The 25,415-nt window shown below is 43.9% G+C and overlaps 1 long non-coding RNA gene across 1 annotated transcript in view; it reads left to right on the forward strand.

Moving 5' to 3' along the window:
- LOC138467117 (uncharacterized) overlaps window positions 1-24,297 on the forward strand; it is a 76,168-nt gene extending 51,871 nt beyond the window's left edge. The window contains exon 5 of the long non-coding RNA XR_011268049.1: window positions 22,160-24,297. This is a non-coding gene — a long non-coding RNA (uncharacterized lncRNA). The remainder of the gene's footprint in view (window positions 1-22,159) is intronic.
- The last annotated feature ends 1,118 nt before the right edge of the window (window positions 24,298-25,415 follow it).

The raw sequence follows: 25,415 nt of genomic DNA on the forward strand, positions 1-25,415 counted from the left end.
ACATAGATAATACATACATAAGTTCACGCAGAGAAGATTCACATCACTGGACCTTGGAGCTGATTGCAACTGGGACCCAGAGTTGTGCCCCTGCCATCACTCTTTTGTATGTACTATGTACCCAATTCGATGTTACGGAGATGAGTCTGCTAAGCAAAACCCTCCTTAGGGGTTTGGGAAAGCAGGGCCTCACTGGGAGGGACTCCCCTTCACGGGGACAAGGGCTCATATTCCTATCAGGAACTCCCTATAAGAAATACCTTGTCTGCCTATATGGGAGTAGAAGAGACTGATGTTACAGCCATCGATAAACACTGAAAACATACTGGCATTGCTTCCATACCGTTGGCTCATGGTAATGCTGACCTTCCCCAAAACACAACAGCTGGTTGAGAAGCAACACGCCCCCTGGAAGTACTGCAGTGAGAATAAAGGAATGATCAATCAAGAATGGGGGTGAGAAATCTTACGCAGAGGCGATCTTCTGATGACACCACATCCTGGAGGGGCAGACCCATGCTGCCCTGCAGTGCTAGCAGTGGTACTGCGAGACCCCGATGCGGAAGAGAGATGCGGGGAGCGAGAAGTGCAAAATCACATAGGCAGTGATGGAAGGGACCCTCTGGTGCCTGTTGGCACGACTATGCTGCAGCACTGGTGGGTCTGAACCCCACAATTGCAGAGACCATAGAGCAATAGAGGAACAAATCCTCTGTTCCTGGAGCGAGAACTGACGAAGGCACAGAAGCGGGCAGACTAAGGAAGCCCAGCGCTTACTTGACTAAGACACTGAGGAGAGCAAGGAACGGCACCTCAGAAATGCCACCCAGCTGGAGCACACCTGAAGATAGTGAAGATACCAGGATTAACCAGTGTGGAGGGAGGCGAGCAAAACAAAACCTGAAAAGGAAAAGAAGAGCCAGTGGAGTAAAACCATGTATGGGTCAGTCCAACCCACAGAACCAAACATCCTAGAGGGTTACAAGAGCCCTAGAAACCAGAGTATTGAACATTGGCAGAGCACAATAGCAAGAGCTAAGAAGGTCAGGGGACCAGAGGAGACTGGGGAGCACTATTGAGATAAGTGGAACGTTGCAAGCTATAAGTAAAAGGCAATGGTGTTGCTAGGTCTGGAAAAGATCTGGGGCTACACTAATGTCGGGACTGACGAGACTCAGGGATAGCTAGCCATTTTGGTTGCAATTGTAATGGTTTATTTGTAAAGCACTTATACAGAAGTGTAGTACCCGGGCTTCTATCCGGGGCCACAAACAAAAGACCTTGAGTAAGCTATAACGCCTTGCATTCACGCCAGGACTCATTTTCAAGCATTTGTATGGCAGAGAAGAGGGGCGGAATGTAACTAGCATATCAGCCACCTCCTTCCTCTACATCATACAAATGCTCCAGTATTTTTGCCGGCATGTGGCACAAATGCTTGAGATCCCTTTGGGGTCCACCTGCATTATGCATCAGTATAAAGCAGACCGACTCTGAGGCATCCATTGTACAAAATGAAACCCTCCCTGCCATGTGCGCATGTCGGCGAGTGTTTAATATCAATTGGAAACAGTGGTTACCATGTGCGCATGCAGTGTTCCCAGTCGAAATAAAACCCTCCCTGACATGCAAGCATGACATCCCAGTATTTTCTTGGGACTCAAGGGACAAAACTAACCTCCTTACCTATACCATGTTAATAAGTAGAATTTGTTTACACAAACTATGTTGTTCACAGGTCAAGCAGTTTGACTGGTACAGGGATTAATCCCTGCACATATCTGACCTAGGTTGTTCACTGCACTCACAAACCCAGATATAATTTGCTCCTGTGAAAACCCAGTAAATTAATTAGTACATTCTTATTAATCCGATAGCACATCGAGTAGAGCGCTTGCTTTGACATCTGTGCAGAGCCTGCTGACGCATGTTCAAATCCTGGTCGGGCCAAACTCAACCTTTCATCCTTCTAAGGTTGATACATGAGCATCACACACTGTGGGTAATAATAAGCAGCGCTCAGATACCTAATGGTTTGTAGCGCTACATATATGCTAAATTATTATGATTAATTATTATTACTCTCAGCAACAAATATACCCTGCACACTTTTTGATTCTATGAAAATCTTTTTTAAATACGCTTCCACAAACTTTCATTTGCAGACCAAGTCTCCATTTCTGTGACTTTGCTTGTAAACAGGGTTCCACCAAAACACTTGAATTGCTATCTGGAATTTAACTAAGCATAAAATGATGCTGAACATTCTACTTCTGAAAGTAAGCTCTGCTAATCAGAACCCCCCTTTCACAATGCTCCATGCCAAAAAGCATAGTGCACATGTGTACCTTTGTGGGGCAGTCTACTGACATCCCCCAGAAGATGACTGGTAGTGGCAATAGGGCAGGTTCAAAGGTCAAATGAGCAATCCTGAACACAGCTGCTGGAACCCAAAGTCCCAATATTCAGGAGTTGTGTTTTTACTGTAAGCACCTGGGTTTAAAATATCATAATTGTGTGCCCACGAAGTCTGGTGGCAGTTAGGAAATAACTGCCCCCACTAAATATAATCCATGTCTGTTTTTGACGTGGTGGCTACTGCAATTACACAATTATACATCCACAAACAATGGATGTCACTGTATCGTCAATGTGGTGGGAGGTGGTAGACCTGCTCATTACAGGGTCTGATGTGTATTAAGGTATCTGGGCTGGCTCTACCCAAAACAACCATGTGGATTCCACCCAGGAAACCTTCCATTTGATCTCCTTGGGACAGCTCGTCACATCCTTCAGAGAGCCAGAACACACCCTGGGGGTTCAGCTGATAACTGTTGCTTCAAAGGCCACCTCTCACAAGGTGCTGATTACTGGAGTAGCAGATGAGAGTGCTTCAGTCCATCAGGGTTGCCACCTCTGTGGATTTTGCTAGGGCTCCCAAAATGTTCCTGTTCCCCTCTCCACTTTCCGTTGACACAGCTCTATGTGTATGACATCAGAAGGCAAATTACAGTTGCATGGATTGGGTCATTAACAATGGGGTTAGTATGAATCAATCCACTGTGATATTTTGCCACATAAGGGGTGGAGAGATGCTCATCTTAGTTGATTAATTTCTGGATAAATCTTGAGGACGGATTCACCTTACACTTATAGGGGTACGGTGTACACCAAAGTCCTACAGATAGATGACAAATCTTTGCTTGATCACCCCTGTCTACAAAGCCAGAGTTACCCTGCTCTAAAGTCTGCCTTCTCTGAGTTTTCCCTTACAGGGGTGGACCCTTAGTGTTTTTGTTATTTTGGGCATTTTCGTTAGTTCAATTAAATATCCTATTTTTATGGAACCCTGGTACCACAGTACTATTGATGTTTGCTTTGCCACTGTATCAGATCACATCTCACAGGATTATAGTCTGCCCTCGGCCTTTGCTACCATAGGGTGCAAAGGGAGTATACCTGTCGTGCTGTGTTTGTTTCACTTTGTGACTGGGATTACTGCTGGGTTAGCAGTAGTGTGGGCTCATAAGGAGTTGTATTCACTACTCATCCCTGTACTCCATCAGAGCAGTAGTCATTTCATCAAACTGGGTGGCAGTGCTGCAGACTATGGGGCCTCATTAAAACTGCCGGTGTGGTTATATTGTGCCGGTAATTCCATTTAGCGGCACGTTACTGTACTGGCAAAGTACAAGGTTGCCTGCCGGGTGGCTGGAATTACCTCCAGCTAACAACTGGGGGTAATTCTGCCATCCTACCTCCAAAAATAGCCGGTATTAGCGGTGCTGATAATACGAACAAATCCCCCCTTCCGGACTCCATGAAATGGGGATTAACATACTTTACCAGCGGTAATTTTGCCAGCCAGAGTACAGGTAATATTGTTATACCTGCAACCTTCTAATGAGGCCCTATGCCTACTGCTTAGTGAGCCAAAATAAAACACTGTGCTGGCAACTTTAAAGAACAACGGTCTGACAGGTATTATTTGATTTTTGCACAATGGAACTGAACATGGACTCACTGAAGGGTGTAAAGTCCAGTGCCCTTTGATAGCTATCTAAAGAAAGAAGACTCCCCCATCGAGATATGGTAAGCACACCTGAAATGCAGAAAAAGCCTTTATGCATTTTGAAGAAGGAATACTGGCAGAGGAGACCCAGAGAGTGAGTAATGATCTTGAGCCACTAAGTAAAGTACTTATTCTAGTGAGTGGGTTTAGTAGGGGGTTGGGGTAGTGATAGCGATAATTGCTCCCCATATTTCTTTCAAAGGGCAGGTAATGTAGTATTTCAAAGATCCTGATCAGTGAAGTCCGGAGCTTCAGTTAGGTCCCAATCTTCAGCCAGGTCCCAGGGTATATGAGGTGGAAGTGGCTGTGAGGGAGCGTGTTCTAAAGTTATGGAATGTGGCCTTAGTCAAAAAGAAGCAGAGGGGTTTAGCAGTCCTAGCAAAAGAGAAGCAGTGAGATCTGGTAATGCTAGAACTGTGCAAGCTAGAGCCCAAAGAGAAAAGGGAAAACTATAGGCAGTCTTCTGAGGGGGAGGGAAGTGCTTCCATTCGTGACACTCAAGGGAAGCCTAGGCAACACATTCCCAAGCACTTAGTCCAGCTGCATGAGGTGTGAAAAGAGCTATCTGATTGATTTGAAGTTTCAGGAGGTGGATGAAGGATTGTGGGGTGCGGCCCCAATGTGTCACTGATCGAGAGAAGAGCACTGGTTCCATCATTCAGTTGTCTCCTGAGGGCAGGTCCATTTTCCAAAAAAAAGCACAGCATTCTCAGGAGGTTCTGCACAATTTCAGAGCAAGTGGCAGAAAAGGCCAGCAGGATACAGCGCATAGAACGGTAACTTATGTGGCTGTGATAGGGCTGCGGCTGAGAGCTTGAGTAGGAGCCTGCCAAATTCCCACTGGAAATTGGAATTAGAGAAAGAAAGGGTTTGCTCTCAAACTGCGCACACACATAGAATAATAAGCAATTGCAAATTAAATGAGTGGTTTTAATCAGAATTGGTGCAGCCTGACACGTGTTTCGAGCTTCCCGCTCTTCTACTGAGGCTTAATCTTGGCTAGTGTGTATTTTGAATACAAAGGTAGAAGTTGAGTAATCTGACAAAGTTAGGCGTGGGCTCCCATTATTTTGCAGTTGCACGAATGAATTTTCAGTAAATTATTATCTTGCAGTACTTTCACTGCTATGTGGGGAACTGGTTTGTATTCAAAATACACACTAGCCAAGATTAAGCCTCAGTAGAAGAGCGGGAAGCTCGAAACACGTGTCAGGCTGCACCAATTCTGATTAAAACCACTCATTTAATTTGCAATTGCTTATTATTCTATGTGTGTGCGCAGTTTGAGAGCAAACCCTTTCTTTCTCTAATTCCAATTTCAGAGCAACACCTTAGGAGTTTGAGAAAAATCTCCAGAAGGGTCAGATCATCTTTTGAATCATTTGCACATCTTTCCTTGTAATATCTGAGTGGGTAGGAGACTGGTAATCTAATTAACTTGATTGAGGGACTGTTTCATTTGATTGCATATGAGCATATACTAAAGACATGTGAGGAAGAGTTAAACCAGAATCTGGTGGACAAGAATATAACAGACACCAGGGATCTTGCTAGTCTACTAACATGTATGTGAATACTTGAGTCTGGAAAAAGTCTCAGGCGAACACACCCAAAGCAGATGCAAAGGTGTCTTGTAAAATAAAGAAAAGCAGGGTTAGGAAAAAGTTTTCTATCATTCTATTGAGAGAGGCCCCCAGCAATCTGTGCAATTTCAGCCACATGGCTTGTCAGCACCCACATAAAAGAAGGTTGATGGTACCTCTATCAGTGGAGAAATATGTTTTCTGTGCAGGAACATGACACATAGGACGAGAGATCCAGCTTCTATGGAGGTACCCAAATAGGCTCTGTAGGAGACCATAGTAGGTTTGGGCATCCTAGACAATGCATTCCCACTATGCCAGGGAGTTGATGAATGCTACCCAGTGACTAAGAAGGAAAAGTACTGGGTCCACAGAGGAGTCCCCAATTCCCGCAAACACTCAGGTCTTTTTGGAGCATACCATCATTAATGGGGACAAGCCCACACTATGTGACAGTGCTGCCAGTGTCACAGCTGTCAAACAGCAGTGGATAAAAGAAGGCAATATCATCCAGGGCTCAGGCTGGTTAGCGAGTTTGATGGCCTTACCTCATGCCCCGTGGCAATGACAGAATTTAACTGGCAGGGAGAAACCTCACTGTGCATTCTTGTAGCATGTCAGTTAGGTAATATGCTTCCTGCTCTTGTGATGATGGCAGTGGCCACTAGAATGATTGCACAATAATCATACAGAGAAGCTGTACTTGACACCATAGACCCTGAGGATCGTCCTGATGGCAGTGCCAGAGACTCTTGTAGTGCCTAGTTCAGAGGCCAAGTCCATTTGGGCACCGGCTTCTGCGATAGAGGGCCCAGTGAACACAAATGTGCCTACTGTGGTGGAACAGAATTGAGTGATATGAGGTTTGCTTTAAGGATTAGAACAGGAACCTGAGATGGAGGACAGCGTTTCTGAAGACCTTAGGAACTTACCAGATCTGAGTGGATTGTGCTCAGCTGAAGGAAGTCATGGTGAACTTTGCAAGGTGCAGAGAGACTGCCTCACCCCAGCATGTGAAATCATGCAGAGGAACAGGCTCAGGGGAAAGACATTGGGTTATTCAAGCTGTACTGTTAGTGCGGCCACATGTATGGTAAGACCAAGAATTTTAACACAGGGGATGACCAGAGATTGGTTGTTTCCTAATGCCATAGGTGGATCCTACTTGACTTGACTCACAACATTCTTTTGGCAGAGACTAAATCAGCTGATAGGTGGATAGGTGGATAGGTGGCCGGGAGGAAAGCTCAGGGTCAACACGCTCATCTTGGAAGCAAGACAGCACTGATCATGGGCATGATACTCATCGCACAACTAGAGACTGGACTCCTGCATAAAGCATGACATAAAAAAACCTGATTGTCTGCTCATTTTACTGACCGCAAACAGGCGTACAAATCAAAGAATTTGTGACCTACTGTCATAGTTGCCATGCTTCTTGGAAGTCAGGTGGGGCAGCAAAGGCACCCTTAATTCCACTACTATTGGTGGGACATCCTTTTGATTGAATAGGAATAGACATTATCATCCTTCGGATCCCCAAATTAACTCAGGGAACTGGTAGATTTTGGAATTAGTGGACATTCCATGGTACGCTGAAGCAGTACCCTTGAGGCGTATCAGAGCACCCATGTGGAAAAGCCTCTGATAGGCATATTCTTTCATTTGGAGCCTTCCTGAAGAAGCAATTTTTGACAGGGGGTCAGACTTCGTATTCAGGGTCCCCTTAATTACATTATCAGTGTTTATGCAGTCTTTCGACAGAATAGATAATGGCATTGTGGGTTACTTTGGAGCCCCAAACCACCACAGGGAATTGCTACATTTTGGTAATGCTAGACCAAGGAGCAATCCCTTTGAGGAGTATTCCTTCATTTTTGGCTCCCTAAAGAGGTAATTTCTGACAAGAGCTCCAACATCATATCTGCATGACCCATCATGAGTGGAAATACTCATACATTTTCTACAGCTTTTCGTCCCCAAACCAATGGGTGTGCTGAGAGAGTTAACAAGACCCGAATAGGCATGATAGTGGCTTAGAAGAGCACCTGACAAGATTATCAATATTCTCATGCCTTTCCTGCTTTTCACCTGCAACGAGGTGCCACAGAACAAAGTACAATTCATCATGAAAATGGGAGAGTAACCCCCAAAGTCCTTCCCACAATATCTTGGATTATGTAATAGGGTTATGATCCAGAATTGCGTGATACATGGACAGTCTACTGGAAATCTGAAGGGTAGGCTGAAGTTGATAAAATTCTGGCAAGACCAGAAGGATACCATGAAAGAATACACTACAGGACATATGGTCTGGATTATGTAACCTGTCAAGCCTAGTGCATTTCAGGATAAGTGGATTGAATCCTACGTTATTCTGGAAAAGATCAGTTAGCTTAGCTACCTAATTTATACCAAGGATCCCAGGCAGACACTTACAGTCTTTCATATCAGACAGCCGGGATTACTTATGGTTGACTCTGGTGACTAGCTGTGAGTTTGAAGAGAAAACAGGTCCCCTCCCAGGCTTGCTTGACACCGAAACCAGAGGTGGTTCCATAGAGGAGGTGCACATCTCCTCTGGCCTTAGAAAACAGCAATTGCAATATTACCAGCAGCTGATGGGCCCGTTTGCAGGTCTGTTGTCACTGAACGCAGGTCTCAAAAACGTGTGTGTCAATGACATAGACAAAGGAGACAGTAAGGTAGTGTTTCTAAGATTGTGAACTACTGAGCAATTGAGACTTCCCATGGCCCTTGGGATTGCCCTGTGGTGCAGATTCCTAAAAAGTCCAGCAATATGAAACATTACACCCACTTTTGTGAGGGCTACAGGGTGCTCAATTCTGTGAGCAACCAAGATGTACACCCATACAATGTGCTGATTAATCTATTGACAAATTAGGCACTGCCAAGTGCATGAGTAACCTTTGACCTCACTGCCAGATACTGGCAAGTTTGCCTGACTGGCAAAGCAACGGAGAGGTCAGAATTTTCCACACAAGAAGGTCACTATCAGTTCACTGTTATACCTTTTGGGTTAAAATAATGCCCCTGCCACCTTTCAAAGGATGTTAAACCAGGCCCTAATTGACCTAGAGAACACCAGCATTGCCTATTAAGATGATATGGCTTTTTGCAGCCACACATAGGAACACCATCTATTTAATCTGAATCAGACACTCCAAGCCATGCAGATTTCTGGCTTGATTATCAAGCTCCAAAGTGCCACACAGCACAGGGTACTGTGAACTATTTTTTTTTTTTTTTTTTTTATTTTTGTTTTAATTGTGTTACAATTTTTACAAAAATATGGCATGAGTAGTCTTCATACATCATACATCAAGCGTCCAGATTCCTTTTAATAAGCTTAGGCTTGAGGAAATTCCTCCTGCTCGAGCTTCAAGGATTTAAGGAAGAGTGTTACTCCTATGACACATCTGATATTATTCCCGTTCGTCAGGAGTGTCCAGAGGTTTTCCTCGTCGAGGGTGAGGTGGTTTTTCAGTGGATCTGCAAGGTATTTGTCTCTTTTTGTTTTGAGCCCGGAACATTCCATTAGCAAGTGTTTTGTGCTTTCTATGGCATTTATAGATTGACAGAAGCGACAGGAACTCGATGGTACTTGGTTGCGAATTGCCAGAATTTCGTTGGTTTTTATTTGGTTCAGCTTGAATCTTAGAAACAGACGACTTAGGTTCTTGTCTGGAAACCTCAGTAAGTAGCCGCGCGTAGCATTTAGCTTCATTGGAGCAGTTGGTAGTTGTGCTGTGATGGAATACGACCAAGCCACTTCTTGAGTGTGAATCCAGTCTGCTTCTAAAAGTTTTTGCGACACTCGATTTGGATTGTGTATGAGTGTCTCAACAGGAAGATCCAATTCTTCCAACATTTTCCGGTTGAATTGTTCCCAATTTACAAGCGTCCGATTTTTTCCCTCTGAAAGTTCTTTCCGTATGAGGTCCAGTACTCTGGCTTCTGGATTGTTTATTACCTTACGGTATAACATCAGGGTGGCTCTCAATTTTATTGCCAACAGTGAGGAAATACATAGCTCTCGTCTTATTAGTGCAATTGGAGTGGATTGGGCTAAACCAAGGACCCTTCGCCAAAAGAAAGCTTCCAATTTCTCGCAGATGGTGTTCGGAGCTAGCAGCATTGCGTCCATCCCATAGATTAGGGCCGGAACAACCTTGGCTTTGTAAAATCTCACGATAGGTACAATCGAAAAACGGCCGTGTTTCTTGTCCACGGCCTTAGCTTGGGCTGTGAGATTTTTTAGCTTTGCCCAGAGTGTTTCAAGCATAGTTTTTTCCTCTTTATCGTTACTGATTGTGATCCCAAGGTATTTAAAGGCTTCCACTCTTTCCAGCTTCCTTCCGTCACAATGCCAGGTAAACTTGGAATTCCACTTTAAGGATCTGCCCAAGATGAGCACTTTAGTCTTTGCAGTATTTAGGCGTAAGTTGTTTTCCGACATATATGTTACCATATTGTCCAATTGTCGTTGGAGACCTATAGGAGTTAAATCCATCAGAATGATATCATCCGCGTACAGTAGTCGATCTATCTTCTCCCCTCCCATTGTCGGGGGAAAATGTCTGATCGTGAGGGTGGAATCTTCGTAATCGGCGATATAAGAGTTGTACAGCGATGGGGCCAAAGGACAGCCCTGCTTGACTCCTCGTGCTGTTTCGATTTCTTCCGAGAGTCGACCATCTGCACTCAGACGAACTCGGATTGATGTCCCTTGGTGTAGAGCCTTGATTGGGTTTAGGATTGACTCCGGACAACCTTTAGATTCCAATTTCACCCATAGGCGCTCCCTATCTACCTGGTCAAACGCTTGTACCAGGTCGATAAAAACGATATAGATTGGATTGCCACTTTGCAGAACCTTTCCCTTTAGGACACTCATGAGTAGAATGTTCATTGAAGTTCCAGAGTTTCTGATGAAACCGTTCTGGAATGGGTCCATTGCTTTTGACGAACGCGTCCACTCTTGGAACGCATCTAGGGCCAGGGACGCAAAAACTTTCCCCATTACGTCCAAGAGGGCGATGGGCCTGTATTGGTTCGGGTCGTCGGTCGCACCTCTCTTGTAGATAGGCACAATGTTGGCTTTTCGCCATGTTGGTGGTATTGCTCTTTTTCTGTTACAATTAGCGAAGAGCTCACTCATGATGTTGGCCCAGCACTCAGGATTTTTTTTCAGTTCCAGATTACTAATCCCGTCGGGTCCAGGAGCCCTCGAGTTGTTTAATTTCTTTAGTTTATCTAAGATAGACTCTTTATCATCAGGAATAGACCATGGGCTTGTCTTTTTGTGACGGTCGCTCTTAGAAATTTCAGTTACGTTCACTGCATTAATGGGTGCAAATAATTTTGAAAAATGGTCGATCCAGCGTGCCTCACCCACGTTGTTCTGGATACTCTCATTGGTGTTCTTTTGTGTTCCTTTGATCAAGTTCCAGAACTCTTTAGGCTTCTTGCCACAGATGGTTGACAACATTTGCTGAGAATCGTTCAGGTACAGCTGGTAACGGTGATTTTGAAGCCAGCTTCTGTAGTGCCGGGCCGATTTTAGCCACTTTTCGTAGTTCTCTGAGGATGGAGTTCTTTGTGCTAATCTTTTAAGTCTTCTGAGTTCCTTCCTTTTCACTACCAGATCTTTATTATAAGCATGGGGGTAAGATTGATCTTTTTTCTCCGCCGATGCTTTTACTGGGTCCATTAGAAACCTAGTTAGTAGAGGTGTGTAGTCCAGGTCAAACTCTTTTCTTTTTGACGCTTTTGATCTTGGAATTTGAGAGCCAACAAATTGGGCTTCCAGTTCCCGTATACCCTTTGCAGATATTTTGACTCGCTTGCCTTTTTCTGTTGTCTCCAATGGCAGATTCTTCAGAGTCGTTTGGGGTTTGGCGGCCCATACTTCAGTCACCAAGAGATTGTGGTCACTAAAAGTTGTTGGCCTTATTGTAAAGGAGCAGATCTCTGGCAAGATGTCTCTCGAGACGAATATATGGTCTATCGTTCCTTTTTGTTCTTCTCGTTGCCATGAGGGAGTTGCCAGATTTGCCTTATTTCGCTGCCAGTGCAGGTTGTGCATATCTCGTTCGGCCATGATCTTGTCAAGAAAAATGCCTCTCTCCCGCGCGGGAGACTTTAGGTTTGGCGATGTAGAACGGTTGCCAATTCCTTCACATATGGCATTGAAATCCCCGCCTATAATGGTACTATGGTCGTTCCATATCTTCTGTGCTTCCTCAAGAGCATTTTGAAGTTCATTAATGAAATCTTCGTTGGTTGTTACCTGAGGGTTCCAGTAGACGTTGACCAAAAGAATCAAACTTTCCTTTTGATTCAGTGTGTAGGGTTTTCTTGTAAGAAGCAAGGCTTGTATCCAGTAAGGAGTTTTTAATATTTTAAAAATTTCCAGGCCTGATCCTGCTTTGATGGCGGTAATGAGGCCTGCTGATGGTCTTCCCGATTCACCTTTTCTAGCACACGTGAATGCTATATCGTAGCCATCTAGTTGGGGTTTAGTAGTTAACCAGGTCTCCTGGAGGCAGAGTGCGTCAAAATTTCCTAGATTAACGTCGGTTTCTCTTGTTAAATGTGCAAAGCCTCTCGTATTCCAACTGCCAAGTCTTAGTGGATGTGGCGATGGAGTTTGTGTCTTCCGTACTTTTGGCTTTCCCAAGCACATAGAGATCTTCATTCCCCTCAATCGTTGCTAGTGGTTTTTTCGATTTGAAGCTTCAGCTCTGTGCCATGTCCAAGATTCCACTTCATTTGAACTAAGTCTACCATCATTGTTGGGAGACCGGTTATTACCGTTAGATTATAGGGGTCGTTTGTTTCGATGAGTGTTTTGTTCCCGGTGCGCGTCTTTTTGTGAAATTATCTTGGGTCTTTTTCTCTCTTTTTGATTATCCACTCCAGTTCTTAGATTGGGTGGACTACGATTCATCCAACCTGGCTGTGCGTGAGGCATTTTGCTGATATATCTAGTGCTCATTTGCGGGGTGGCCTTTATATTTCTCTTGTCTCTTTCAGTTCGTGTAAATAAATCCTTTTTTACGTGAACCTGTTTGGGGTCAGATAGTTCAAATCCCATAGATAGTAGATTTTCGGATTCTCTCAGTATGTGTCGTTTAGTATTTTCCGAGTGGAGATGTATGTAAGAATAATCAGTTCTCCCGATGGTACTTGGTTCTACTATCCACAGGTCTTTATTTTCAATCTGCTTCAGACTTGTGATTTGGGTCAAAATTTTTAAAATATTTGATCTGTTCATAGTTATATCCTCTTGCTTTGAGTTGATGTTTTTCAGTCTTAACATATGGGCGGTTAGGATTTGTTTTGCTGCTTTTTTCCGTTCTTGGTCTTGTTCTAATGTGCTTTCTCCTTTTTTTTTCTGGTTCACCTCAGTAATGTATTGGAGGTAAGAGTCTGAGGTCTTTTTTTTGTTATCGTGGCTAAGTTTACGAGCCTTTTTCCGCTCTCCTTTATCCGCCTGACCTCGAGTGTGAGCCGGAGTAGACCAGATTTTGTTTTCCTTCCATATATTTGTAACGTGTCTACATCTCTCGTTTGATCTTTGTTCTTTCTGGATGTTAGGCCTTGAACTCGAAGTGGATGTGGAGTCAACTTTTTGCGGTCTTTGATTTTTCACTGTTACTTCTATTGGTGAATCAGGAATTTCATACATAAAGACCTTGTGTGGTGGTTCATTTTTGGGAGAGTCCATGATCGCTCTGTGTACCTTTCTCTTTGACGATTTTGTTGGGTAATTTTCGGATCCTGTCTCATCCACGGTCACAAGACTCCCATCCAACTGCTCCAAAACCATAAGAACTGGCTCTTTTTCCTTTGCACGGTTAGATCGCTTTTCGCTCTCATCAGTAATTCGAGTAGCTGTTTTCTTCACTGCTTTCTTTGCAAGACCGTTTTTCCTAACGGCAACCTTTAGCTGCTTCTGAGGTATTTGAGAAATCAAAGAAGTAGTTGGTCTATTCCCTTCCTTCTTCGAAGTTTGACTAACAATTGATTTTTGTTGCGAGAATATTCCAAATGTAAAGTTCTTTGGCTTTGCAGTGGTGTCTTTACTGGGGTTCCCAACTTTGTCCCCAGTCTGGATGTAGGAAAAGGGATTAGCTGTTTCTTGGTTTGCCCCCATCGTGACTGCTTCGTTTTCCGTCACCATATGATTCTCTCCTTCGTCAAGAATAGCTATAATAGCGTCCAGTGGCTCATCGCCTTGTTCGATGTTGAAAGTGTTGGTGACTCTATCATCATGTGCCAATGACCCAGCCGTTTCGTCCTGTCTGATAGAGGGGGCTATCTGATCTGTGTTGGGATTTTGTGATTGTTTGTTCTCTGGTTCCTCAACTGGCGGATGGGATCCATAGACAATACCGCAGCGACAGGTTTCAACCTGTCCTTTTTTTTGCGTACTTCTTTCCATTTCAGGGTTTTGGGCCCCCGTAATGTAGCCTTCCAAGTATTGCAATTTAGATTGCATTACGGAAAGCATAGACATCTGGTCCCGAAGCGTGTCATTTATAGTCTCGTACATCTTTGTGAATGGCGCCATTGCTATCGTTACTGACGACATTAATGTTGATTGGTCCGTACTTTGCTGCGAGAGGTTTAATGAATGTGACTGTGACTGTTGAGTTTCCTCGAGACTCCGCGTCACAGATCGTGCGCGATGTAGTAGAATTGTTTTTCCCCTGTTGTTCTCATGTTCCTTTGGGGAAACAATTAGGCCTCGCTCAGCTGGAGGCAGCACTGCTCCGGCGTCCATCGCTAGCTTCTCATCTGCCTGTGGTCTCTTGTTCTTAGCGCTTTTTGGGTCCGTATCTCGTGGTTCTTTGGTGAAGCTGCCTTCTATAATTGTGGTTTCATGTGAATATGTATTAGACTCTTGGGTCAAGATCTCTTCTTCAATTCTCTCCTTTTCTGTCCTTAGTTCAGCCTCCAGTGAGGCTTGGGAGCTTGTTTCAGTGGTCTTTCCCGTTGATTCACTCAATTCAGTCATCTTCTTGTGATTATTAGAGTAGTGCCATCTTAGAGGAGTAAAGAACCCTCCTTGTGCTTTGGCTGATAGACTGATCGGTGGATCTGGACTTGCCGTGGCCTCTGCTGTAAGGCACTCAGATCTTAGTATATTTGTTTCTGCTTCACCTAGGCTCTCAAGGATTTCACAGTCTGACAGCTCATGACCTTGATTTAGATTTAGCTCCAGTTTCGTTCTAAAAAAATCGTTCATGGCTGCCACTGTGCAGCCTTTGATGGGACCAACTTTTGGCCCCCGTTTCTTTTTTGGTAGAGCTTTCGGTCTTAGAGTCGTTCTACTTCTCACTTTGTTATAATTATGTCGGTGCGGTTTACAGATCGTCGTTAAGGATATGATATCCAGGCTCTCGTTATCCGTTCCCGTTTTTTCTTGTTTCTTTTTCGATTGGGTTTTCATTTGGAAATAAGCAACGGTCGGTTTTACCAGGGTCTTAGATGCAGTACCCGATTCCGTGATGGTTTCAATATCCTCGGTATTTCCATCCACTGAATAATCGAAAACCGCTGGATTTCGGTGTGCAGTTTTACAATTGGATGCGTCTCTAGATTTTTCATTGGCCCCGGATTGCATCAGCCGGGGTTCCTTTAAATTGCACTCTTGATTTTCTGGTGCTGATGCAGTATGGATTTGCGCAGCACATAAAGTTTTCGTTGCAGGCCCCAACAGCTTAGACGTAGCATCTTGGTCATTGCCTCTAGTGTTTGGGTGTTCTGAAAACTCGTCGTCGGTGACCGCTGCCGTCCTTGAAAATTGTCCCACATATGTCTCAGATTGATCTTTTTCTCCCTTGGGGCTATTGCGGTTCGCATCAGCAGCAGGCAATACATCGCAAGCTGTACGATTTCTAGCAATCTGGTTCTCCTCCCCCTCTCGGCGCGCACGTGCGGATCGGGGGGGCGACATTGTTGGTACAATAATTCTTCTCCGCTGAGTCTCTGCTAGCGAGTTGCCTCTCAAGTCCATCAAAAGCGGAGGCCTGCCTTGTTCCATTTCCAGTGTGAGGCAGGGCGCTTCGTCGCAGGAATTGTCCAGCAAGAGTCTCGCGGTCTTGGGTTTAGGTGTCACTGGAGGCTCGGCTTGATCAGAAGAAATAGTGCGCTTCGGCACCCGCTTGAGAGCAGTGCTCTTCTCTCCACGCTTCCGAGGAGGTCCTCTTCCAGGACAGGTCTCCTTCAGAGGTCTAAGCACCCGATGATTTGTTGCAGTCTCCACCTCCAGAATCGAACAGGTAAGGGGAGGGGGAGGCGGTGGAAGGGTAAGGGAAGTGGATAGGGTAACGGGAAAACAGGTTTTGTGAAGGGGAGACTTTTCCAACATGGGAAGCGGGGAGAGTGGGCGGGCAGCGGGGAGGGCTAAAAAGTCACAGGCTGAAGGATCCTTTACGGGACCCTCCGCTCCCCGCAAGTGATAGGTAGGGGGTGGTGTACCTGATTGAGGTGACTCCACCATTGTAGCTGGCTGGTCATTCACAATGGTCGATGCGAGTGTAGTCCTCTCAGGCTCACCTGTACACGAATGTGTATCCATATCGATAGTTTTTCCCTTAGTCCACGCTCAGACCGCGGTCTGCCGCTGTCTGCAACCTCACTCTGCTGCTCACTCCGCGGCCGCTCCGCGGGTGGGAGGCCCCTTTGTAGACAGGTATGCTGGGAAAAGTGGAGAAACAGCAGAAAGACTCCGGTCTGCCGCTGTCTGCAACCTCACTCTGCTGCTCACTCCGAACTATTTGGAACCAAGTGGATGGTGGTAAGAAACACCATCTCCAGCCCAAGATACATGTGGTTCAGGATTGGGACATCCATTCCACTCAGACTCAGGCGAGCACCTTCCTGTGCCTCACTTACAGATCTCTCATCAAGGAGTATGGGGCAATTGACCTTCCCTTGAGTGACTTGATGTCTAAAAGAATTCCATAGAAAATCACTTGGACCCCTGCCAGCCAAATAGCTTTCCAGAGCTTAAATGATGGTTTGTGCACTGCCCCATTTCCAAAGAAACCAGTTCCCAGATTATGGACAGGAATGTATTACCTAGGCAGACGCCTTCCAGTTTGGAATTGGATGAAAATTCAGAGGGTTTGAACAACATGTTGCCTAAAATAGCACCAAGGCACTTTTAAGAATCTGCTGTTTAATCGAGCAGACATACTCGACATGAGGATGAATTGCACTTCAGATCAGAGGTCAGAATGTGTGTGGAGATCTGCTTATTTGAACTTGCCATTAATGACTGACAATGCATTCATCAATCTCTGGACAGGGTCGCCTTCCACATAAACTTGCAAAAATGCGACCATGAGAATCCTGAGGTTGGAATGCATTTTTACATATTTTTACATATTATACACACAGACCATTGTCCACAGTACACAGAGGTGTGCCATTCGCCTTTCTAATGCTATTGTCACAGTGATGTATAATGGGGCCTGTTTTTAAAACAGGCATAACCTTGCAGAAACATACATTTTAGCTGATACAAAGTTCACAGCTTGGGTTCACAGTAAATAAAAGCTATATAGAATATAGGCCCTCATTCTGATCAGGCGTTAAGGGTTTTACGGCTCCGTAAATGGCGCCGACCCTTAACGCCTGATTACAAGGTTCCCTTTGCGGGATGGCTTTTAACGGCTGCTTTTTTGCAGCCGTTAAAATCCATGCCGCAAAGGGACCTTGGCGATAATTACGGCACCGCAATTTACGGTGCCGTAATTATCACCTTTCCCCATTCCCATTATGCCCTATGGGGCGAAAATGGGAATGGGTAAAATGGGAAATGGGGATTTACCGCCCCACTCACCTTGGAATGGGGCGGTAAATCCGCCAACCACCATGGCGTAAACGTAGTGAGATGAGAGAATGTTTCACTGTTGATGTGGAATGTTGGTCTGTGAATGCATGTTAAGGTTCTGCAGAGTGTCAATTGATGCTGTCTCTGCCTGGGTGATGGGACCCAGTGGTATTCCTCATGTAACATCCTGATGTAACTTAAGATGAACCTTAATAAAGCTTAAGTGTTTGTCCAGCTAAAGTGTACTGAGCTGCTTTACTTCAGAACCCACATGGAGTGCCCTCTCAGAGCATCGTGCCTGGTGCAATATGGGGCAAACCCATTTTTCATGTCCTACAAGTGGAGGTTGATAGTCACTGCACCATTTCTCTGAGAATGACACCTGCCTGTACCTGTGGAAACCTAGAATACTCGGAGGGATGGAAAGTTCTTGTTGTGATTGGTAATTTTCGCAGTCCTGGCCCCTGTATTTCCATTTTAGCCCTGGTGACCCTCCCACCAAGAGGGCACTCCATGTGGGTTCAGTGTCCTGTGACTCCTCATGCCAAACTGATGACTCTTCATTGCCAAACTGATGTAGAATCTCACAAAGGAAAGAGCAAGATGCAGAGACCAAAAATATTGGGAGCACCTGGATTGTGAGCTTACCCTTGAGCAGGCTAGTGACATAAGAAAAAAGGCAGACAATGAAGACCGATGTATCAAGGTAATAGATAGGGCAAGAAAAGTGTGCCTCCTTTGCCTCTTGAAGGTAGCAAGAGCCCAGGGTAGGATATACTATTCAAGAGGGATGTAATCTAGCACAGAACTATCCAAACAACAATAGTACTGTAATACCAATCATATGAATGTTCAATCATATTTATATGAAAACAAATGTCTTTAATTTATTAAACAAAAAATGCAAACACACTGTCAAACACACTAACAACACCGGCAAGAAGACACAGAATATGCAGACTTTTAGATAAAAGGAGGCACACTGGGTATGAAGACATGAGTCTACCGGTAATTAAGTTTCTTAGCAGCAGTGTTAAAGTTTAAAGTATATGTCTTTTTTGAAAGGTAAAGAGTGGGGTCTTAATATCTCTATTGACCTTAAAACCAGGCCAAGGGGGAGAGAACCACTACAGATAGCTTTCAGTCTTGTTATTTGGGCTCCACAGCATAGCTACAGGAGAGTGGGAGTTATCTAATGCAATGATTTTTCATTGGATTGATGAGTGGGTTGATTGGGTTCAACTCACAGTGCAGTTCACTAAGTAGCAATGGAACTTGGCATGAAGAACCTTGGGGCAGGCAGAAAATTTTGGGATCGGCATAGCCCACAAGCAGTTCCCAGTTCCCAGTTCCAGGTGCAAACCAGAGCCCAGTTCTTGTTCCATGGTTGCTCTCTGACCCACTCCATGGTCTCAAAGGATAAGACAAATCCGTCTTCTGCCCTTCCTAAATAGGACGGCTGCCAGAGAGCACCTGCAGTCCTGCCTCATCCAGTTGCAGAGCCCTGGCTATGAGTGATCTCAGCAGCAGGCAGACCTTGCTCCAGCAGCAGCTGACTAGTTGAGAGGAAGGTCTCTAGGTGCTTCATTAGCTTACCTTTAAGATGGAAAACATCTTGGGGAAGCTGAACATGGAGGATAATCACCTGGCCAGGTTTCTGGCATGGCCAGGTATGAGTGATGAGTTGGCTGAGAGTGAGTTTGAGGAGGCATTCGCCATGACGACAGCCTTCTATTCCATTGAATGAGACACAAATTTTGCGGATCATGTCTGTTACTCCGAGGTGAAAGGACTGATGGACAGTGGGTGGTCAAGCAGCAGGCAGAGTATTGATGACAAATGCTTCAAAAGGGTTAAGGACGAGTTGTCAATGGTAAACTGAAGATTAGTTGAGGGTAGCAGAATCACAACCTCTATAAGAGAGCGATTAATAAAGTTGGCCCATGAGGTACAGCTTGGAATGTCAAAAACCAAGGCCCTCATTCAATCGTTTGGGGTCAGCAACGCATGATCTGGTTGAATGGTTGATACCGTGATTCTGCGAGTGCCACAATGGTGATATTGTGGTCCATTGAGTTTAGGGGCTGGGCATGTGTCATATGTGTTGATACTTGTGTATCTATATTCCAGGTGGCAAGAAAAATGCATCATAAATGAGGTTAGCTCCAACACCATGATAAGATTCCTGGAGTCTTAATTTTGAGGGAAGGCTTCCATTCTAGGTTGCCATCAGATAACTGCAAACGAATGGCCTCCCTTAATATGACAGAGTTTCTTAAAGAAAATGGCATAAGTCATGTGTGTACAACCTTGTACCATACCAAGTCCAATGGCACTCTTAAGTGGTTCAGATGTACAGACCTGAACGCCATCATGGTGTGGTGTGGATCTGGGGGAGAATGGTACGATAACTGAGCCTTACATAATTACTGATGATGCATGGTGTCAAAAAAATATATGATGGATTTGTTCAGAAAGTAAATCAATAAGCAGAAAGTAAATCAATAGCAGGAATGCATACCAGCTAGAACCATTAACTCTCAGGCCATAGATACGGGCCCGAGACAACTAGCACCGAGGGAGACTGGGCGATGGATGTATTTGCTTTTCAGCAGGTCACAGTCCAAGAAGTATCAGCAACTGTGGCCCAAATGAAACCCACGTCCTGTAAGGGTGACCTTTTCCCAGCGACATACTTTAAGGACTACTTTACTATTATTGCACCATCTGTTTCAACCTTTATAAGCCACTTCTGTCAAGAAGGGTTGGTTCCTGACCATTTAAAAGAGGCCTGGATCTCCCTAGTACTAAAGAAAGAGGGTCTAGACCCAAATGAGCCTGACAACTATCGATCTATAACTAATGTTCCTTTCCTGTTAAAAGTCATAGATATGATTGCTTGTACACAGTACGATGCTTTTGTGGAAGAGAAGGGAATTTTGGTTAAGGTCCAGTCAGGCTTCAGGAAGAAGCATGGGACCAAAGCTGCCCTCGTGTACGCCAAATCCTGCTTGGCTAAAATCGTGGATATGGGGAGTCTGGCCATGCTGTTGCTGCTAGACCTTTCTGTCGCCTTTGATTTGATGAATCATGATATGATGGCGGACAGGCTGGCCAAGGAAGGTAACTGCTCTAAGTTAGCAGTTAACTGATTAAGATCTTTCCTTGGGCCAAGGAAGGCTAGAGTTGTTAGGGGGGACTCTCAGTCACAACAATCTTTACTCAGATGTGGTGTACCACAGGGCTCCTGTGTTTCCCCTCTGCTTTATAATATTTATTTCAAACCCTTATTTGATTTCCTAGATGGTCTGGGTGTCAAGTTTGCTAATTACGTGGATGATACTCGGATCATTTTGGTTCACGTGTCATGAGGCTTCTGCATAGGCGCATCTTATGGTCAAACAATTAGGACCTGTTAATACAGCCTAGATTCTCCTTAAATAGTTTTGGAGGCCTGAGCTTTAATGTTTGGGCACCGAGGGTCTGGAATGATCTTCTGCAGTCTCTAAAACAGTTAACATCAGTTGCCCAATTCAAGAAAGCCCTGAAGACATATCAGTTTGATGGAGGAGGAGTTTAGGATTTTTCACTCTCTTTACTCCCTCCCACTGCTCCACACCTCCTTTTTCTGTTTCTGGTTGTCTTTTGTCATGTGAGCACCCTGAGGCCTGCAGTTGTGTTGGCGCTATATAAAAATTCTTTAGAATAGAATGGGTCGATGCAGCAATTGAGAGAGTCTTCCAATATTGCATAGCTTCGCTACCACTCTAGTGTCCCTGTTCAAGCGTCTATGGAAATGCAAACTAATTGTAGGTTGCTGGCTTCGGAGGGCTGGCCCTATGGAGATAATGTTGAGCAAGTGAAAATAATAATGATCTGACAATTGTGCAAGGCCAAAGCCAGGTTTGATGAGGAATTGTGTAGGTAGGGAATATGAGGGTGAAGGTCAGAGATCTTGTTACAATAAGCTTGCCAGGTCATGTCAGGAAAGGGATTGTGAAATATTCAAACAAACAGAAGGATGTGCATGCTTGAAAGAATACTGCACAAGTGCAAGATGGACAGGTGTGGGACATGGAGAGGGCAGTTGTTGTGAGATTGTGTTACCCATCTAAGAAATGAGGGAGAAGGTGATGTGGTATTGGCGCATCACTCTGGTGTGCAAATGTGTTGGAATGTTATTGCAATTATCCCAGCAACCATGCTATGTTCATCAAGTTAGGAAACACGCAATCTGACCAACGGCAGTTTGTAGATTGCCCCTCTTAGTCTTGGAGGCCCTGAGGCTGTCTCAGCCTGAAACTCAATTTTGCCATTTGATTGGGCCAGATGTCTCCTGTGTGAGACGCTACATTAGAATTACCAAAACATTACAACCTACCAATTAAACTCCTATCACAGTGTAATATATTAGCTTTTAAGAACCTATTAAAGGTGCACTTGTTCTCACAATAGCTACTTTGTTAAAGATTGTTTTGTCTGCATGAAGTAGTAGTTTTAAATTGACCCCTTGATCTTTTTGTGTGACTTCTGAAAGATACATCAATCTCTCTCTGTTGAGCTATTTAGTAGCTTTGTGTTATCAGCACACAACACAATTATAAACATAACGATATTTTTCATTTTTTCAAGAAGGGACACAGGTAAAGATCCCGCTCCTCAACTTCAATAAAATGTTCCTGGGATAAGAAGAATCAAGGGGCATAGTAAAGCCTATTCAGGGAATACAGAACCAATTGGTTACAGACTCAACAAGAGATTTTCATCCTTTCTGGATTTGCTTCTGCCACAAGAGGCCGTTCATCAGATCTGCACAACCATTGGAATTTGAATGAAGGAATTATTCATCACAGGGGAGAAGAGAATGTTCCTGAGTCCAGGATCCAATCATGTGAGATTTTGATTCTATCAGATGCTTGGACAAAGGCCTGTTGGATACTTTTCTTCTGATTAGCCTGAACATCAAGGTATTGAAATTCGGGAAAAAGTGCATGGACGGAATCACGTGGCCCTTTTGGAGCAGGAGTGCTTGGCCTACCTTGCTGAGGGAATTGCCAGTTGATGTTGTGTCCTCTTAGGTGGCCAACGTTGCCAACTCTGAGGGTATTACAGCATATTGTATCAGCTTGTATCAGCTTGGTTGTTGAGAGTTTAAGGGCTCTAGGCATAGTATATGATGCAGTATCTGCTGCTTAACAATAAGATGAATATCTCTAATTACACTGTACCTCGTACCTGAAAAATGGCTTTCTTCTTATTTAGCCATCTGGTCTAAAAACATGTAAAGATTTCATCACACTACAGGTTATTGATTATTGTCACATTATTGTATTAGATCAATATAAGAGCCGGACAGGACTCCTCTCCATGAATTCTTCCCAGTGACACCTCATGGAAGACCTCCCAGGCATGAATCACTTTCATCTATTCAACACCTGCCCTCACCAATGAGGCCATGTGTGCGACCTGAAGTTTACTAGTGACCAGGCAGTTGAAGCTGAGACATCCCAGCCCCTTTTTTGGACATACCGTCCAGCCTTGGTTTTACAAGTTCCTAGTCTTACAGTTGAAACCTACAAATCTTTCCTAAAAATAAAACCGGTGTTGAAACTCTTTAGCTACCTCACAGGTTCATTCTAGAATGTTGATCTTAACCACAGTTGACTCTTACTATGCTAGGTCGCTCTTGAATATTTTAAAGCATTCTACTAATGCTTATACCATTTCTGAAACAAACGGGTCCCAACACATCTGGGCAGATCTTGTAACAAGAGACAAACTCCTCTCTGCTGAGCTGAAACTATTAGTCTACCTTGAGGACACAAAAAAACCCTGATGTTGATCTTACTGTGCACAAGATAAACTTTAGTTTAACGCTCTCACTAACCACATTACCTATTAATGTTGTGATTAGGAGATAGAGGATTTTTCCAAAGTGTTTTGTGTGATACTCTGTACCATTGTTTATCAAAATTATTCCTCATTTTGACTCTTTTAACAATCTCATTCAAACAGTTTGGCAGGATCCCTTTACCCTTATAAGGGCAACACATGTTTTGCTGCTGTTTGGGTATCATTTTGCAAATGCGGCCTTAGAAGAGCACACTTGCATCCATGCTTGGAGAGACCTACATATTTTTTTTCTTAAAACATTTGTACACTTACTTTTTTAACTACCATGAGAGAGTTGACTGACTTTGCTTATTTTTTAGCGATAGTCCATTTCAACATTTCAAAGTCCTCTCCCTATAATCCTCATTAGAGAAGCTATGTGTTTTTCATAAAATTTTGGACTTTTGGATTTTATGGATCTCAATCCTCTTGCTACCTCTACATATTATTTGGCTTTTTCATGGGGTTCCTACTTCCTTTTAGGGTGTTTTTTAATTAATTTCTGCTGAATATCTTGTTTTTGGCATATTTGACAAGACATTTTCACATACCTCTCATGTGGATTCTAGTGAATAATGTTTTTCTAAAACAATGATTTTTTTAAAAAGTGAAGACTATTTTTTGAAAAGATCAATTTTGTATACATTTAATTCGTTTTTTTTTCCTTTTTTTATTAGAGTTACTAATTTGAAGTTAGATGCTTGTTCTCCTGAAGAGGAGCACAGCATCACTCGAAACCCGCTGAGAGAAATTGAAACATATCACTGTCTCTTTTGTTAAGGATCACTGGGCCTCATTAGGACCCAGGCGGTAAGGGGTTTACGGCGGCGTAAACAGCGCCGACCCTTACCGCCTGATTCCGAGGTCCCTTAGCGCCATGGAGGTTTTAACACTTGCTTTTAGCAGGTGTTAAAATCCATGGCGCTAAGGGACCTTGTTGTTAATTACGCCACCGTAATTTACGGTGGCGTAATTAACGCCTTCCCCACTCCCATTATGCCCTATGGGGCAAAAATGGGAATGGGGAAGGGTAAATGGGTTAATGGGGACTTACCGCCCCACTCACCTTGGAATGGGACGGTAAGTCCGCCAACCACCATGGCGTAAACGTAGTTTACGCCATGGTGGTAAAGGTACGACCCAGGCGGTAACTTACCGCCTGGGTCGTAATGAGGCCCACTGTCTTTTAGATTTTGAAAATATATATTTCTACTTTTGGTAACACTTGAATACTGTGACCAGTTGATGGTTTACTTTATTTCATATTCTTCAAAACTTTGTTTAATTTTTGGTCAATGTGTTCATTTGATATTGCGGATATGTGGACATATGACTACATTATGTGATACACATTAAAGGGTGTTACATTTCATGAATAAATGGTTGTCGAACCTACATGTTTTATATTTTTATTATTTGAATATCATGAATTATTCTAAAATTGCTTCCTTGTAGAGTGTGACATGTCTACACTGATATGCAGTGTAAATAAACTGTGGGTGCCTCTAGTAAATACTCAAGATTTCCAGATAACCCCTTCCTTCCACAGACCGCTAAAATAAATCTCATTCACCTATTCTGTCATTGCTATGTTGTTCCACACTTAATAATTCATTTTAAGGAGGCTCTAGCAACCCATCACTGAAACATATTGTGATGAATTCTCTTTTAAAATAATCTTATCTTTATACTGAACAGTTGTCAAACTACTACCCCATCTCTTACCTCCATGTCCTGGCTTAACATTTGTAAACGGTAGTTCAGACTAACTACAAAAACCTGTGAAAACCTACCTGATTCTATGACCCTCGCAGACAGGGTTGAAGCCTGGCTTTGGCATGGAGCTAGTGCTCATGTCAGTGCTTGACAATACCCCCTGGAATTAGAAAAAGGGGAAACATTGGCGTGGCTGCTTTTAGTTCCCTATGCAGCATTTGTCACCTTATGCTATGCCGTCCTCTTAAGCAGTCTCGAAACACTGGACGTCAAGGATTCT

Source organism: Ambystoma mexicanum, chromosome 4q (assembly GCF_040938575.1).
Source record: "Ambystoma mexicanum isolate Mex_15411 chromosome 4q, UKY_AmexF1_1, whole genome shotgun sequence".
In the NCBI taxonomy this organism is placed as follows: domain Eukaryota; kingdom Metazoa; phylum Chordata; class Amphibia; order Caudata; family Ambystomatidae; genus Ambystoma; species Ambystoma mexicanum.